This window comes from Musca autumnalis, unplaced genomic scaffold, assembly GCF_047663935.1.
Source record: "Musca autumnalis isolate F117 unplaced genomic scaffold, ASM4766393v1 scaffold_5, whole genome shotgun sequence".
In the NCBI taxonomy this organism is placed as follows: domain Eukaryota; kingdom Metazoa; phylum Arthropoda; class Insecta; order Diptera; family Muscidae; genus Musca; species Musca autumnalis.
The window spans coordinates 115,952,772-115,970,106 of record NW_027412088.1 but is presented as its reverse complement, the minus strand read 5'-3'; the positions used below and the strand labels follow the sequence as shown (position 1 = coordinate 115,970,106).

The 17,335-nt window shown below is 32.3% G+C and overlaps 1 protein-coding gene across 1 annotated transcript in view; it reads right to left on the bottom strand.

The window, feature by feature from the left end:
* Nucleotides 1-17,335, bottom strand: part of LOC141405235 (uncharacterized) — a 206,862-nt gene that overhangs the window by 162,496 nt on the left and 27,031 nt on the right. Inside the window, exon 2 of the mRNA XM_073989332.1 lies at nt 16,294-16,352. The gene's annotated coding sequence lies outside the window, so the exon portion shown is untranslated. The remainder of the gene's footprint in view (nt 1-16,293; nt 16,353-17,335) is intronic.

The following is a 17,335-nucleotide window of genomic DNA, read 5'->3' as shown; positions in this document are numbered from 1 at the left end:
TTGTCGCACCTTCCTATACAAGTGGAAACACTGTGCGTCGGTGGTATGGAGAAGCCCTCTTCACTGCATATATGCGTCCTTAATTTACATTGATTTTATTTGTAATTTTAACACTAAATTGTTGTACACATACTTAAGGTCGAAGAATAAATAAACAGTTAAATAAAATATATAAATGTGATTTAATTAGTAAAACGAGTACGAAAACGGAAGTTTCTTCCAAGAATGAGATTAATATAACCAAGGAGACAATATGTATTTTATATCGTCACCATAAATGCCCGAAGACGTAACCCACATGAAAACCGAAATTCGTTTTTCGATTGAATCTGATACATAAAGCTAAAATACATGCTCTGGGAAAATTTCAAGCTTCTACGTTCAAAAAACGATCCTATTCAAGGAATTTGGTATTTCGGAAAATGGGATAAAATTGCAGATATTGCTGTAATGACGGATCCCAAAACCAAGCGTTTTCGCGGTTTTAGATTCATTATTTACACCCATTTGTACATGATTGATAACACTCCAAATACTCGCCCTCATAAAATTGATATTCTATAAAACAGTTTTTCATTTTATAACGTTTTTTGCTTCTCCTGTAATGTTTTGGTTTTGTGGGTTACGTCTTTGGGCATTTATGGTTACGATATATAATATATTAAGTCGATATGATAGAACTTCGTATGTATTCAGGGTTTCGGAGCTGGAGTCGAAGTCGAGCAATTTTGCTGGAATCGGAGTCTGAGTCGAAAAAAAAATAACTCGATTTCGATTTCAGGGCAAAAATTTTTAAACGTATCAAATAAATTAATGAAACTTTCTTTTTTGAAAGTTTTGCTACTTTTCATTGTAAGATACAGCAGAAACAATGTGGTTGAGTATAATATTCTAACAAGCATATAGAGATAAATTAAAAACTTTTGTATATTTTATTAATTTTGAGTGATATTGGAAATTATTTTCGGAGTCGGAGTCTTGAAAAAAAAACGACTCCGGAGTCTGGAGTCGGAGTCGAATCAACAATGGCTCGACACCGAAACCCCGGTATTATATGTGGTTAGTATTGTTATAAATAAATTTTGTATATATGTTAATTGACAAAAGAAACACTGTGGTTAAATTGACTATGATAAAATAGAAATTAGAGAAAAAATGAATATCCTCAATGTCTTTATTCCGAACAGCATAAAAGAAATAAATGTCAACAAAGTCGGCTCATAAATAACTTAAACGTTTGAGTGCTGGAGTGTGAGTGTTAACAATTTATAAGTAGTATATAATATACACATAAAATATCACTAACATTCGAAAATCAACTATTAACCAAATCAAGAAGATTAACAGATATGCCGTTAAAACAACTTGAAATGTGCTAATTTCAATTAGATGTTATTTATTACATGTTAATACATTTTAATTTTGTACAAGAAGATATCTAAAACTACAAGTTTTTATCAATGTGATTTATCAACATATGAATGTGGTTGTGTAGTACATAAAGAATGACAGGGAGGCAGGCAGTCACGGTGTACGTGAGAAGGTTGATTTTGCTTTGTTTCTTAAGTTGTGCTTTTAAAAAGCCACCGCCACAATTAAAATGCGTGTAACTCTTCGACACCACTTAATTGGCACAATTTGGTTAAGAGCACATACAGATTTCACAAACGTTTCGTTCTGCTGGCACGACTCACGCATCCAAGAAGCAAACGCAAAGAGCCAACGTGCAAACAACAAACACACGTCACAAGAACGAAATGAAAGCGAAAATCCGTCCATAAGTTTTCGAAATTTCATAAATGTTTGGATTTCTGTTTGCCGCTCTTATAACTGGTGTTGTTGTCGTCTTCTGTCATTAAACTGACCCAAATATCGTGCGGTCGGAGTTGTGTGTCTGATGCCATGAAACGAAAACGAAACTTTTTATGTGTCCCATTAAAATTGAAAAGACAACGAGGAAAGCGTTAATGAAATTCAAAAGAACCAAGAAGAACAGGTGACTAATGTTTAACGTGCTACAATCACATTCAAATTTATATGTGAAGATTGTTTGTGAATGTATGAGTGTTTTAATACGCATACATTAGCATATATAAATAATGGATACACTGTGAATACGTAGAGGTTGATTAATAGAATATAATCATTTCAGAATATGTAGCCGTTGGCAGAGATTTATGAAAACCTAGGAGAAAATTAGTGACACAATCATTATGTCAGAGATCCTACTAAAGTAGACTTACTTTTTGTGGAGAAGATTGATATGTCTGCTATGAACAAATTTTAAATTTGAGTTTTAGTAAAGAATTTGGGTATAAAACTTTTTTTTTTGCAAAATAAAAGTGAAATTTTAATGAAACACATTTTATCGTCAAATCAGTTTACGTTTTTTATGATTTAAAAGTTTTTATCTACTTGACGTTTCTATTCTCCGAATAGGGTTAAATATTTTTGGTACATTTTTTTCTTTTTTAACGTTTTTTATTGTCTTTGGCAATTAAAATGGACGTGTTTATAAAAAAAATCAAATTGTCCTAATTTTTTATATTTTCTTAATTGGACTTTATGATTTTTGTAAGTGTATAGAGAAATTCCTCTGAGCTTCTTTAAAAGGGCGTCAACATCTGAAATATCATGGAAAGTGCTAATGCAAATTATTATACACACACTCAAGATTTATGGTAAGAGTCTTCTTCAGCGATCTACCCTAAAATGTCAGCAGAGATGGTGAAAAGAAAGGTCGACCAGAGACGGATACCAGCCATTAACATTATGCTAAATGGAAAGTAGAACATCTCAAAACAGAATACATTTAAACAAATCCACAGCTAAACCCAAATATCGCACATCACTTAGCGTTTCTTATTTTCACTAAACATATACAACATAACCATGTATCTATGTACCTGAGCATGTTTCTATGTGTGTGACCAACAAAGGGGATATACGGTAAAAGATGTTCTGATGAATATCGTCCACATAAATGACACTAAATGTGGGTCTGCTCTCAACACTCATCACTATGTGATACGTCAATTAAATTTAATTTAAATTTTTAATTTTGTCCACGAATCAGATGAAGATCAGATACTAAGCCACGACAATGGCTGTGTGAGAGTGCCGCGCGTGCATGTTTGTTTGGTTTTGGGCTTTTACAAAAGTCAACAATTTGTGCCCGAACTGAAATTTGATTGTCATTATGCTTGTTTTAGTTGTTGGTTGCCTGGCCGCTTGCCGGCTGTCCATTTATTAGCTTTTGTTAGACGACTAATCACGCTGTTAATGCCGCAAAGGTAGTTGTATTGCTGCTATACTCGTAGATATGGACACAGCCATGTACAAACTCTGTGCAATGATAACAAAGCAAAAACATAAAACGCTTTTGGCACTTTACTAAAATCGAAAGAATACGTAGAATATTTGTGAAAAATGTTTTTACAATGGAGTCGCAAAAATCAAAACAACCAATAAAAATGTCCATGGGTTCCTAATAATACCCATGGAAATTTTTAACGGTTATTTTGAAGCAACAAGAACACAAACGGAATGATTTGTATCCTGACAGAGTATGTTCCTCCTTAAACAGAGTACTGGATTTAATACTATGAATGTATGTGTATACTTAATATAATCAGGGTATATAGGTATGTATGTATGTACTAGATGTGGAAATTATATGGATATATTTACATGCATACGTATTGTGGCTAAATGCGAATCCTAAAAACACGTGAAAATCGGATTGTATTTTGATATATCTATCTATATAGGACCAAAAATCGGCCAAGTATGCATAGCGGAGCTATAACAAAATTCGATCTGATTTTCATAAATTTTTGTAGGATTCTTGGGGCCAAAGGTGTACATTAACGAAAATTCTCTAAAGGCTGCAATTATGGTCCAATCGATGAAAAAATATTACAAGTTCTTTGTTGTGACTAAACAAAGAACTTGTAATATTTTTCATCATTTGGACCATAATTGCAGCCATTAGAGAATTTTCGTGAAAATACACATTTGGCCCCATACAAATTACTATGGAAACAAGGATCACTAGGTTGGCACGGGTTAACGTTAACCGATCGCTATAAAATTTCATATATAAGGTTTATGAATCAAATGAATAAATATAGCGGGTAGGAGTAAAAAATAAACTTTTAGTGAGGTTGTGTAAAGGCACATTACCACACAATTGGTTACAATGTTATATTTCATGAGATAATGACTCAAAGCCCGAAAACACCCTAATTTAAGGCATCATCTCGCACTGTGTTGATTTTTTCTCAGTCAGGATGTTCTTGTGCTTCTGGTTGTAAGGGCATAGTTTTTATACCGTACACACCAACTGTGGTAAAGGATATTGTGGCTTTGTGAATTTGTATGTAACATGCATAAAAAAATGATATAGAGCCATACTTCTTTTAAAGGGATATACATCGAATCACATTCTGAGTCGATTTATGCATATCCGTCCGGTTTTTAGATTTGGATATAGCTCATATATATATTTTCGGGTGATTTCATATATTTGAAGCACCAAACACGTTATGTATGTCCTATTTCAATGAAATTTGGAATGTGTGATAGAATTTGGTATAGAAATAAATTTGAGAAATTATATTGAAGTCGGTCGGATATAGTTTCGTTCAAACACGCTATATCTGTAAAATGTTGACGGCGTTTGGAATAGAAAAAAGTTTCGATTTCGATATAGCTTCCATATATTTGTATATTCACCAGATTTCGTGTATTTGATGTACCAAACACACAATCAGACAGACATGATGACGTTTGGAAATATAATGGAGTTTGGTCTACAAAAAATTTGGTCAAATTATATTAAAACCGTGGTGGTGTAGGGTATCATATAGTCGGCCCGGCCGTCTTTTTTCCTTTTCTGACTGCTTTTTTTATTGGGAAAACCATAATTTTCGATACCAACCACATAAAACTGCGTTTTTTGAATTGAGAACAATGAATATTTAGGGCCGCTTCCCGATACCCCCACACGAAAGTTCAACTTTTGTAGATTCATTTGCAATGTATGGTTAGATCACGCAATTAGTACCCGAGCATTAATTTTGGGAAAGCCAGTACTCCCCGAATATCCAAGAAACCAATTTTCACGTAATCCATCAGTGTAAAAAATTGCTCGCCTTTTGAAACTTGCACTACAAAAGCCTTAAAAATTGTGGTCAAATCCAGTTTAAGACTGGTGGTTGATCATTTAGATAATTTACAACACTTGTAGGCCCTGTGGGGCCAGGGTTCGCCCCATTGTTACCTCTATGCATACGTAAAAATGTTGCAAAAAGCTTTGCCTGAAAATTTTTAAACTATTTCCCACGAATTGTCCTTCTCTCTTCACTCTATTCTTCTCTGCTATCAGGCCTACCCGAATCCATAGTTGGCTCAATGATATGGGACCTAATTCTCGGCGAGTTCCAACGGCGTGCCTAATGACAGAGATTTTTACATAGGTTAAAAAATACATAAATAACGAACCCAAACATCCAGCATTTCATATTAACCATTTCATTCCGATAGCACCAAAAATAATATATAATTGATAATATAAAATATCTGTGTAATTTCTATTCTATATTTGGATATGAATGAGTGAAAGGTTTTTGCGAAAATTCCAATATGTGTCGTTTATATATAAATCGTTTTTTTTTTTTTCAAAATACTCTGGATTAGTCCCACCCAGCAAAAACATCATTACCAAATAATGGGGTTTAGGAGTACTTTTTGGTAGTCGTAACTACTTACTAAAAACCCTACTAACCCATTATTTAAACAAGGGCTTGTCACACTGAATAACTGGTTATTACTAAGTATGTAGTTTTACCTTAATATATTTCTTTTAGTTTTATCTTGAAATATTAATTTAGTTTTACTTTCTTGATATATTAATGACTAACGGATCTAAATTTTTGCTGGGCATTGTTGCTGTTTTTATATTTTATTAAAACAACTAATTTTTTGGTGGAGAAAATTTGGCATTGTAAGTCTATAAGGCAGATAAGTCTATAGTTTCGAACTTCGAGACAGAATCTCATCAGTTCCCTTGTTTTTTGTTTTGTTTTGTTTGTCTTTTATAGACAAAGCTATGTTTTGCCATACTATCGTATGCCGCCTTAACAGTTTTCTAAGATTTTAAGTATTATAAAGATTTACAAACATTCAGCATCTTGTGCCGAAAAAAAAATTATTATAGCACGAATATTTTTGGATAGTCCCAATATATTAGTGATTGTTGACTTTCGGTATTGAAAGTTCAATCCTAGCCATATACAGCTACCATTCGACTTTAGGTACTCCGAACGTTTCAGCTGCATCTGTCGAGAGAATTGCATTTAATTTTGCATAGCAAAGAAAATTTGTAATATACTTCCTGTTAGTTTGAAGGCTTGAGCCACATTGCAAATAGCTATAATTCTATATTTTGAATTTTCTGCTTATACAAAAGCTCAATATGATAAAAATTCCGATCATCCAATATAATGTTATTATTTTGAAGTTTGCATCCAAATATTCCAACCAACCAGGTTAGCAGTTATTTTAGGGGTTTAACCTTCTGTTTTTCGCAAAATTTGTTTATATATTCTTAATTTTAGAAATTATTGAACGGTCATTTTTAGCAAAGATCTCTTTGCTACACATGGAACGTGGTCTTTGGTTTCTACGTCATATAGAAGCTGAGCTATAGATGTCTAAATTATTAATACTCCAAACAATTTATTAGACAAATTTCATTCTAAATTACCTCACTCTATATTTCAAAGGTGAATAATAATAATAATAAAAACATTTATACAAATAAAGACTTTCATTTTACATTAAGTTTCGCATACACATGAATATTGACAGTGTTTGTGGTAATTTATAGTTATTCTATTTGAATAAAATAAATGAAGTTTATAGTTTGTTTACAATTTTCAACCCTAACAATAGACCAAGAGCAGCAATAGCAGAGAAAACACTTTGATTTCAGTTCAACACAAGTGGGTCACCTAAATAGTACAAGCACGGGCAGAACGCTGGACAAATAGTTAGTCATGTGGTTGGCCAGTTGAACAAGATTTTCTTACTCGTTCATTTAGTCAGCCAGCGAACTGTGACCACACGTTGTCAGGGCTTTCGATTTTATTGCGAGCCATACGCCATGATACGCTTCTCAGTGTTTGCTCTATTACAATCAGTTTTTGGCCATATCTATTGGTAACAAAAAAAAAATGTCGAACGAATCATCGTGACCACCAGTAGCAGATTTGTACATTGCCATTGGATATTTAAAAATTGTTTAGTTTTTCAATCGTTTCAATTACAATGATCGACAATTTGAAATAGTTAAAGTCTCTTTCGTTGATTATAAAACGTTATTTATTTTAAACAAAAATAGTTTTTTTCCCACATTATCAACCACGAAGATGAACATTAAACGCGCACACAATGGCTCCAAAAATCTGCACCCTATATTTGGTGTAATTCTAGCCATAATGTTTTTATTATTAGTTATGGTAAAGATGTGGCGGACAATAGCCAAAGAATCAACGATCACCACCATCATTTTCATTTTGTACGCTTGCTGCAACATTCTGCCAGCAACATCCAATCTCTATTAACCCGTCCGTCCTATAATGGGATGAATATGAATTAACCGCTTTTACTGGCATTTTAGCTTAGCTTGGTTCTGCAGTGGTCTTTTCTTTCCATAAGTATGCCATACTGCCCTGCTTGAAATCGTGTTTCAACTAAACGTTTTTATGTTGCTTGTTGTTGTTGTAGCATTTTAACAGCCAAAAACGTCTTGTCTGCAAGTGGAAAACAGAAACAATAAGAAGAAAACTGAAAAAGACAAGAGTTATGAATTCTCTCCGGCTGTTGATTCTTTATTTCAGCTTTACGTTGGGGGGGTTATCCGGGGTGTTTTGTAATTTTAAGAAGTTCCATCGTTTAGTAAACCGTTAAGAAACACGTTTTGGCAGCGAGTTGTTTTGGTATTTTTTCTTAATTCCGTTTCATATTTGTCGGCATGAAATGTTTTCATTTTCGGTATTTCACGTCATCGCATAGGAAGTTATGAATTTGCCACGGTCTGTCGTTGTCTCCACGGTCTGTCGTTGTTGTTTTTTTACTTCGATTTTATGATTAGTACAAATGACTCGTTTTATCTTTTTTCACTGAAATATCAGAGAGACGAGCTACTAAATGAAAAGGAATATGCCAATGACCTGTTGTTTAAAAACTTTTGAGAGAGTCTAAAGAAAAAGAAAACAGCGATAATTTCTTTAAAGGATGTAATTGACATTTTGGCAATTAGAATAAGACAAATTATTATTGATTTTATACTATTACATCTGACAAATTATACTCCTGACAAATATGTACACATATATGTTTGTAAATATGTACAAATAGTAACCTGTTTAAATGTATTTGCTCTGCATAAGCTGTTTCAAAAGACATTATTACACTGTGCAACAAAATGGAGCTAAAATTCTGAAAGTATATTAAGAATCCAAAAGCAAATATACGCTGAATGCCAAATTTCTGAGCTAGGGTGTGGTTGTCGCCTGCGTTATTGCAGCGCATTTTTGAGATAACATGTCTTCTAATAATCGTATGAGGATTCTGTTTGTAGAACATTTCGTCCTTTTAAATAATGTCCTTTTTTCCTAAAACGCAATAAAGCGTCTCAAGATGAGATTTTTTGCATAAAATTTTTCTACAAAAAATTCATGTAGATCTGTATTAGAAATTAAACACAAAAAATATATATTTTCATGATTTCATTGTTCCTTTCTACTTCTATTTTTACTCTCTATCATTTTTCAGAAAACGAACTGAGTTATGTATTGAAATACGGTATTTATTGTGTAGAAAACTGGGATGCATTTAAAAAATACCTTAAACAGATGTTTTTATTCTGAACTGATTTATGTAATTTTGTCTTTGCGGAAATATTCGGTAATGTGAATTTTTGTACAGGATATGTAGATATGAAAACCGATTTTCGAATCAATTTGAATTAACCGATGAACCATATCTTTATAACTTTAGAAAGCAAATTACCTCATTATCAATCATTTAAATTAACATGGGGTTCAAAATATTATTGATTCTCGTGCAGTGGTAAGTATACCCGTCTTGCTGGAGGGTATAGTAAGTTTGTCATTCCGTTTGTAACTCATCTAAATATTAATCAGTATGCCTATGTCGATATAGCCATGTCCGTCCGTCTGTGGAAATCAATCTAGCTTCCAAACGGATGCTACTTAGTCCAGTCAAAATAGACATGTGTATAAGGGGGGAATGGCAAAAATTCCCACAAAGCTGAATTTTGCTGGAGAACTAGGGTTTAACATTAGAATCAATGTCCTAAAATTCCTCATTCGTTTTTTGAGGCCTTATTCAGTTTTTAGGATTTTTCTCAAAAACTGTCACCAAAAATCGGCTTAGGTAGAAGTTGTAGATTTAACAATTGTCTACAAAAATGGCCTTTACGATTTATAAAAAAGAGTTCCCATTTTTGAGGTATCGCGATCTAAGTGCCAAATTTAATAAATTTTGAGGCGAACCACACCATGTGTTAGGTATTTCTATAAGCTTTCAAACGATATTCACCTAATCAGCGCACCAAACCCTACCTTCAGACAAAAATTCAAAAAAATTCGTTGGAGTCGTTACCGTTGGGCTTACGATTACAGATATGGTTTAAAAGGTTTTACATTGAATAACTCTATTAAATACAGTCCGACTTAGTGGTAATTTTACTAAAACATAGGTTTGAATGCGCTCTTCAAGGTAACATATATTGTTGGAGAAACAGACCCGGATACCCCGGTTATTTTCGCCGGTTCGCCTGAATATGTGCATATTCCCCTTATATATGCACATTTTGATTAGACAGTTTTCAAAAAAAATTTCCAAAAATCTAAAAACCCTCAAAATTTGACTTGGGTTCGATGGGGACTTTTAGGACATTGCTTCTAATGGCAAACCCTAGCTCTCCACCAAAATTCAGCTTTGGGGGAATTTTTGCTATTTCAATGTCTATTTTGACTGTAGTAACTTTACTGTACTTGCTACATTATCCAACCAAAATGGCATCTGGTTCCAATAAAGTTTATGGCGGAGGGTATAAAAAGTTCGGCCGGGTCGAACTTAACGCCGTTTTAACTTGTTAAAAATTGCAAATATACGCTTCAGCATAATGTAGGCGATATTTCCTGAGTATTTTTCATTCATGTAAAACTTCTCTGTTAGGTCTCATATCATTGAACTCATTGATATAAGCGAACTATCCCTTGTCCCTTTGGGGTTTTTTGTGGGTATTTATGACGAGTTTCCGGTGACAGAGCGAAAAAAAGAAAACATGGGATGTGGCAAATTTCTTTGGCATACAAAAGTCATCGTTGAGAATATGATGAATTCCGAAGAGACATTGGTGTTGAGTAGGTTTTAAATCATACGATAAATGCTCACCAACAAAGAATTTATCACGCTATAACTCAGGAGTGTGAACAATTGTTTTCTTCCAGGTCATTGTATTATGCTTCACTACTCTTGCTATGTAGTTAGAGAAGACATCATACTGGAATCTCCTTGACATTGGACCAAATTGAACATGTCGAACATGTTCAGCAAGTGGTTTTGATGTACCAACCACTTACATCAAAAGATGTACGTCAAGTATAAGAAAAGAACGCAACATGCCATGTTGGAATACACGCATGTGAATATATGTATCTGTCAAAATTAGTTTGTCCGTAAAAGCAGTCAATTTTGCATCTCTGATTATTACCTTCCTTAGTTTTCTTACTGCAATAAAAGGGCATTTTATGGTACTATACGTCTGTTTTTATACATTTCGAAATAATCCTTAGCGCAGCTCATTGTTTTTCAGTTTGCACTGCATTTTAATGCAATTGCTAATTAAAAATCTGTTTAAGATTATGCGGATCTTCATTATTGTTTTACTTATTTGTTTATCTTGCTGTTATACCGACTGCATGCAGTATATTTATTTCTTTTGCCACCGTTTCTATTAATTTTTATTGTTGTAGTTGTCTGTTGTTGCCATTACACGTAGCATTCTTTTGTTTCCATTATTGCTGTTGTTATAGTTTTTTTTTTGTTTTTATTTTAACTCGATAATTAATTAAAACGCCAAGATTACATAGCAAAACTATATAACACGAAACTAGAGTTCTCTCTTTCAATCCAGCTTCTTCTTAAACTCAAGGTTTCTTTAGTCTTAATTATCAAACAGTTCCCCCAGTTTGTTAAATTCATTTTGTGCATGAGAAATTTCAGTCAATTTCTGCTGGAAATTAGATATATATTTTCGTTAATAGAACATGGTCGTATCAAGGTGAATTATGTTACATTAGGTAAAACATATTACAAATGTCCATGTGATCATGAACGAGTGCAAAATAACGTTAACAACCTCATGATATACATAATATGTAAATAGATTTTCTAGGGTTGGGCAATATGAAAACGGTAGTGTAGATTATCACAAACTATGGTAATGAAGTGCAATTGGAATTTGATAGAAATAAACTGAGCTCTTTTGATAAATCAAATGCGCGCGGATTTCGCAGGTCCGACTACAAATTCAAGAGTGGCTAGTTCGATATTCAGCGTTGTCGCATCCAAAAAATACATAATAACGATGAATAATTGATGATATGGAATTGATTCAAACTATTAAAGGTTAAGAAAACAAACCTTTTTAATAGATCTATTTTGTTTCCATGTTTCTAGACCGAATTCCACCACTCATTCCAAATTGTCGTGTTTGGATCAAATGCATTAAATACCTCAAATCAACCGAAAATGTATTTTCAATACAATTTGGCAAACTTATTTCTAGATAAAATTCCATCATACATTCCAAATATTGTGGAAACGGGACAGGCGAATGACCTCCCACGAAAAACTGTTTTCATTAAAGCCGTTCACGTATGTACATGTATTGCGGGAAAGGGAATGATGCGAAACAAATTATGTGTACTGCAAGAATCTACTAATTTTTACTTTTTTTTTGATAACATAAAGTACAATTTTTATCGCAGTAAAAAATAGTAGCTTCTTCCAGGTTCTGGAAAAGAGCATAAGAAAATTAAAAACAATAGTTTTTAAACAAATGGGGTACACTCAAAGCCAAAATTTCGATTTTAACGAACAGTCGATACACTGTGGTAATTTTTCAATCAGGAAATTTTTGGTCAAAACTATTTTTTGAAGTTTCAAAATTTTTTTTTTTTTTTGCGCTGAATAATAAAAGCACTTCAAATCCATGGTGCAATGTCAAAGTTTGCACTTTGTTGCATAAAAATAAAAAAGTTTTTTGCATAAATATTCAGAATTGAGATCAAGGTTATTATAAATCGTGATGCTGATATTGAGTACTTTTATAATATTAAAATTTGTAAAATTGAACATTATTTTCTTAAACATATTTATTTAAATATATTAATAAACTTAAAAAATTACCAAATATGTCCACCTCCAAATTGATTTTGCAAGCTAGCAGGGGGTCTTCACTAATAAGTTCAGAAGAAATTTTTTGCCACTTTTTGCCACAGTTAAAAAGCGAATTTTTGTATTTTAAGATGGTTGAATTTTTCATAAACTGACTGTATGTAGTATCTTATATAAATATAACGATAATACCCACATTTCCTTAAAATTCATATTGTTATAGCCCCCGTATAATGCAACCGCTGTTTTTACACATTTATTATAAATAATTTTAATAATAAATTTTTTGGCCAAAAAAAAAAAAATAGATTTGTGACCATAGTGCGATAGTAAAATGTAAGGCCCATACCTATATAAGTCGGTATACCCAGGGCGTGTGTGGTGAAAAAAGTAGAACACATGTATTCTTATGAGAACTACCGAAATACGTTGAGCGTATACTTTTTGTAAGTTGAACAAATTCAACTATGACAGAACGTTTTGTATGCATGTATGTGTGTGTTTTGTATTTTGAAAACAAAAGCCCAACAAAACCTGAAATCCAATTAATTGCAAAGGAAAATTATTTATTTTAGGAATGAAAACATTTAAATAAGTTTTGGTCGTGGATTTGGTGTTTTAAATGTGATTTTGTACTCAACGTATTTGGGTAATACGGGCGCTCAGAGAGCGGGGCTGTGGTAGAAAGGTGAAATATTTGTGTACGTCCCGTCGTTATTTAGGTTTAGCAGATAATTTTATTAAAAAAATCAAACTGTCAAAAACTAGATTTTTATGCCGTAAAAAGCATGAAAATGTTAAAAGTAGGTTCATTAGTTCATTAGAGTCAGGATGGTTAACGATTTCAAAAATGCCATTTGAGAAAAATGCCTTTTAACATTTTCGCAATGATCGTTTACGCTAAGGATTTTCTTTCAGCGGACATGTCTCAATCAATCTTACTCTGCTCGACTTGAAGTTTTCAACGCATATTCTTCGCTACTTACACTGAAATAAAAAATAATTAAAAAATTAAGTTACAGTATTTTATTTATAAATGCACTGAAAAGTAAAAAATAATTATTCTCTTAGCCTCAATAAGTATATTCTTCTTCATGATGGATCTCTCTAATAAAACGCTTGCCGTTTATAGCCATTTAATTTTGTCACAATTTTTAATTTTTGTTTGAGAGATATCATTATGAAGAAGAATATACATACTTATGGAGGCTAAGAGAAAAATTATTTTCAAGTTTTCAATACATTTATAAATAAAACACTATTTTTTTAATTTTTTAGTAAATAAGTTTTTTACCACTGATAACCCCATAACCAAATTATATTCAATTTAGGCCGAAAATGTAGATAACAACTTTAAATTGCCTGAAATCGTGTGGTACCATTATATGGGGGCTACACTAAAATCTGACCCATGTCCAAAATTGTTGGTGGGGGAGTTTCTGTACAATTGGTAACTCCAAATGCCAAGCTACAACCAATTTGGACAAAATATGAAGACAAAATCCTCAAAATACCTGAAATAGGTTGGTACCGCTATATGGAGGCTATATGAAAAATGGAACCATATTGGTTCATGTATTGTCATGCAAATCTGAAAAGTGTGCAAAGTTTCAGTTCGATTGCTCAACAGCAACTGTATTAAAATTAGTTACTAGATTTGAACTAAACGGACACCAAAGCAAATTAAATAAAACACTGTAAAAAAAGGCAATAAATTTATACTACTTTAAGAAGAAATCCTTTAATGTTTCTAACTGTGGAACAGCGCGTAGTGTGTCGAATATTCAATCCCGCCAATGCACAGTTGTCGCAATCACAAAATTTTTGGCCAAAATTATTTTTTTGAAGTTTCATATTTTTATAATTTTTTTGCGCGGAATAATAAAAAACACTTCAAACCATCCGAAAATAATTGGTTTTTCTAAATACCATTAATAGCCGCTCGTTGGTGTAATGCTAAAGTTGAAAATTTTTTGTATAAAAAATAGAACAGACTGTGTGCTGTAAAATATATACTTTTTGGTGTGCTGTGTGGTCGAATGGGTATACGAAATTCAGACCAAAGTTATTATGAATCTGGAAGCTGATAATAAGTGCTTTCATAATATATAAAGAAAGAACGAAGAAAGTTGTAATATCTGGGTAGGGAGATAAAAGTTTGTGTGTATATTGAAAATTATTTTTTACAAATATTTTTGAAATCTTCTTAAACTTTAGAAAAAATGTAAAAATATCGTCTCCTCCAAAAAATTTTTGGAAGCTGGCAGGGGTATGTACTATCATATTCAGATGAAATATTTTGCCTTATTTTGCCTTTTTTAGAAAAAATGTATTTTTCTACTTTAAGTTGAGTGAAATTTTTTATAAATTGTTGTTTTTATTGTATATAGTATTGAACTGAAAATGTGGGATAAAGACAAAGTTTCATCCGATTTTTCTTAAAATTGATATTTAAGGTTTTAATAGTATAAAAAACATTTCTGCAACATTTTTTGAAAATTGGCCCACACTGTGACATAGCCGTACCGTCCGATTTAAGATATTTTAAAGATTTTAGCGATATTATTTAACCGATTCGGCTCTAACTTTGCATTTTGACTTCATGGAAAGTATAAACTGTTTGTACCAAATATTTTGGTTAAGACCTCCCACAACGGCGCCTCACTATTTAATTAATTTTCGCTGTTTTTGGCGAAAATACATTTCAATTGATATTTTGGGACATTTGATTAACCTAGTAATCAATTTTAGTATAAAAACGTCGCACAGTTGCCCCGATTTTTGGCCAACATTATTTTTTTGAAAATAATTGGTTTTGCTAAAAAGCGTTAATTGCCTTTAGTAGGCGCAGTGTCAAAGTTGTCACTTTTTTGTATAAAAATAAATCAGACTGTTTACTGTAAAATATACATTTTTTGTTGCGTGTTGTGATTGAATGAATATATAAAAGTGAAACGAAAAATATTATGATTCGGGAAGCTGAAGGTAAGTAATTTTATAATATTTATATATATCGTTTAATCAATAATCGTTTTAATCAAATTTTGCTTGTCTCTATACTTTGACAATTCTGGTTCTACACTCTATTTTTGTATTTTTTAGACGACCTCTTCTTCAGAAACGAAGATTTGTTTAAAATTTGGAAGCAACATGGCACAATTGCTAAGAAACAAAAAAACATCTTAAACTATGTACTACAAAACTGTAGTGAAAACAATCCGTCAAAGGAGTATTTAAAATATTTAGAAAAAGGAGTACGAATTTTTTGTCTCACTTTGAAGAGAAAATGGGAAGAAAGTAGAAGATATTTTAAGGATTAACAATGGTTTGCTTCTGGAATCATGTTTGTACTAAAACATCACATTTTGTACCCTAACATTTTGTATGCCTTTGCATATCTAAAAACCTAATAAATAGTACTATATTGTACCTTATGATTGCAGAAACGCGTTTTAACGGATTTGCAATAAATATTAATATTATTATAATAAATATTAATCTATTTATAAACGAAAAGTATACATTATGTTGTATTAAATAATTTTGGCCAAAAAAATTTGAATTGGGACAACTGTGCAATGGACCAATTAAAAACATTCAAAACAACACCTGAGAAAGCTATGACAAAACACAAAATTCTAATAAGAATTATGTCTAGTTCAATTAACCCGATTGTCTTTGTGCAAGCCTCATAATTTGTCCCTGTTTTAGTCTTATTATTGCAAGTAATTAAGAAATACACAGAGAATAGAAAAAGTACTTTGGACCTTCTAATTAACAGTTATATTCACTTACCGTTTTATTTCACCTACAGCCTTGCCGGTCCTTGCTGTATACGACCGGTACCAATTATCCTAGAAAAAAAGAAAGTATATTTTCGATTAACGAGTTGCATTCGATGGATAAAACCTAAACTCAAACACGTCTAGTTAATGAATAAGCGGACAGATATCTTTTTAAAAATCTAAAAATTAAACTCCTACCTAACACAAGTTTTCACTGGACATGTGAAGTTTGGAACATATCTTCAAGGACTCCCGATACCTATAATGAACACAACGCCGCACAATGGTTTAGAATTCGATTTTCCCAGCCAAAACCCCAGTATTTGTCATCATTGATTTCTAGTATATCGAATTTGATAGTAAACATTTCAAAATTTCATTCAATAAGAAAAAAGTAGGTCAAAATATTGTAAGGCGTGGGCGTGGCATTCTCCTATACATACACTACTATTTATTCCTATTTGTGAAAAAAAAACGTTATTTTGTAAATTTCTGAAGAAGGAAGGACCGATATACATATTTCTGGGAAATTATAATCGATATTAGGTTAGTTTATCGATATTTTTCTTTGTTAGGTACATAGGCTTGTCCTTACGGCATGGTATACAAAAATTACCGTATCGTTTTCACGAGGTGAGCTATTTTAGTTTTCATACGGTGCTATATTTTAGTTAAATTCCAATTCTTGTTTTCACAGAGAGATAGCGAAGATTGTACTTTTGTACCTGACCCGACACTTTCACTCAAATCGCACTCGGAGAAATTGGAGAAACCGCATTATTTAATTTTTGATATTTTTACAAAATATATTATTTCGACTCAATTTTTTGTTGTAAATTGATAGTTTGTGTTCTTAGGGAGTGACAAATATTCCGAGTTTCAGGATTTTATAACAGTACTACACGATTTGACATTTTGCAAATTTCGCGACATATTTCATTATAGACGCTACAAAACGTAGTGTCTTACGACACCGTTTATAGAGGAGTTATATTCAGGAAATGTGATGTTGTCCGGACTTAGAATCGAACAATCTGTGTGTGGCATACACA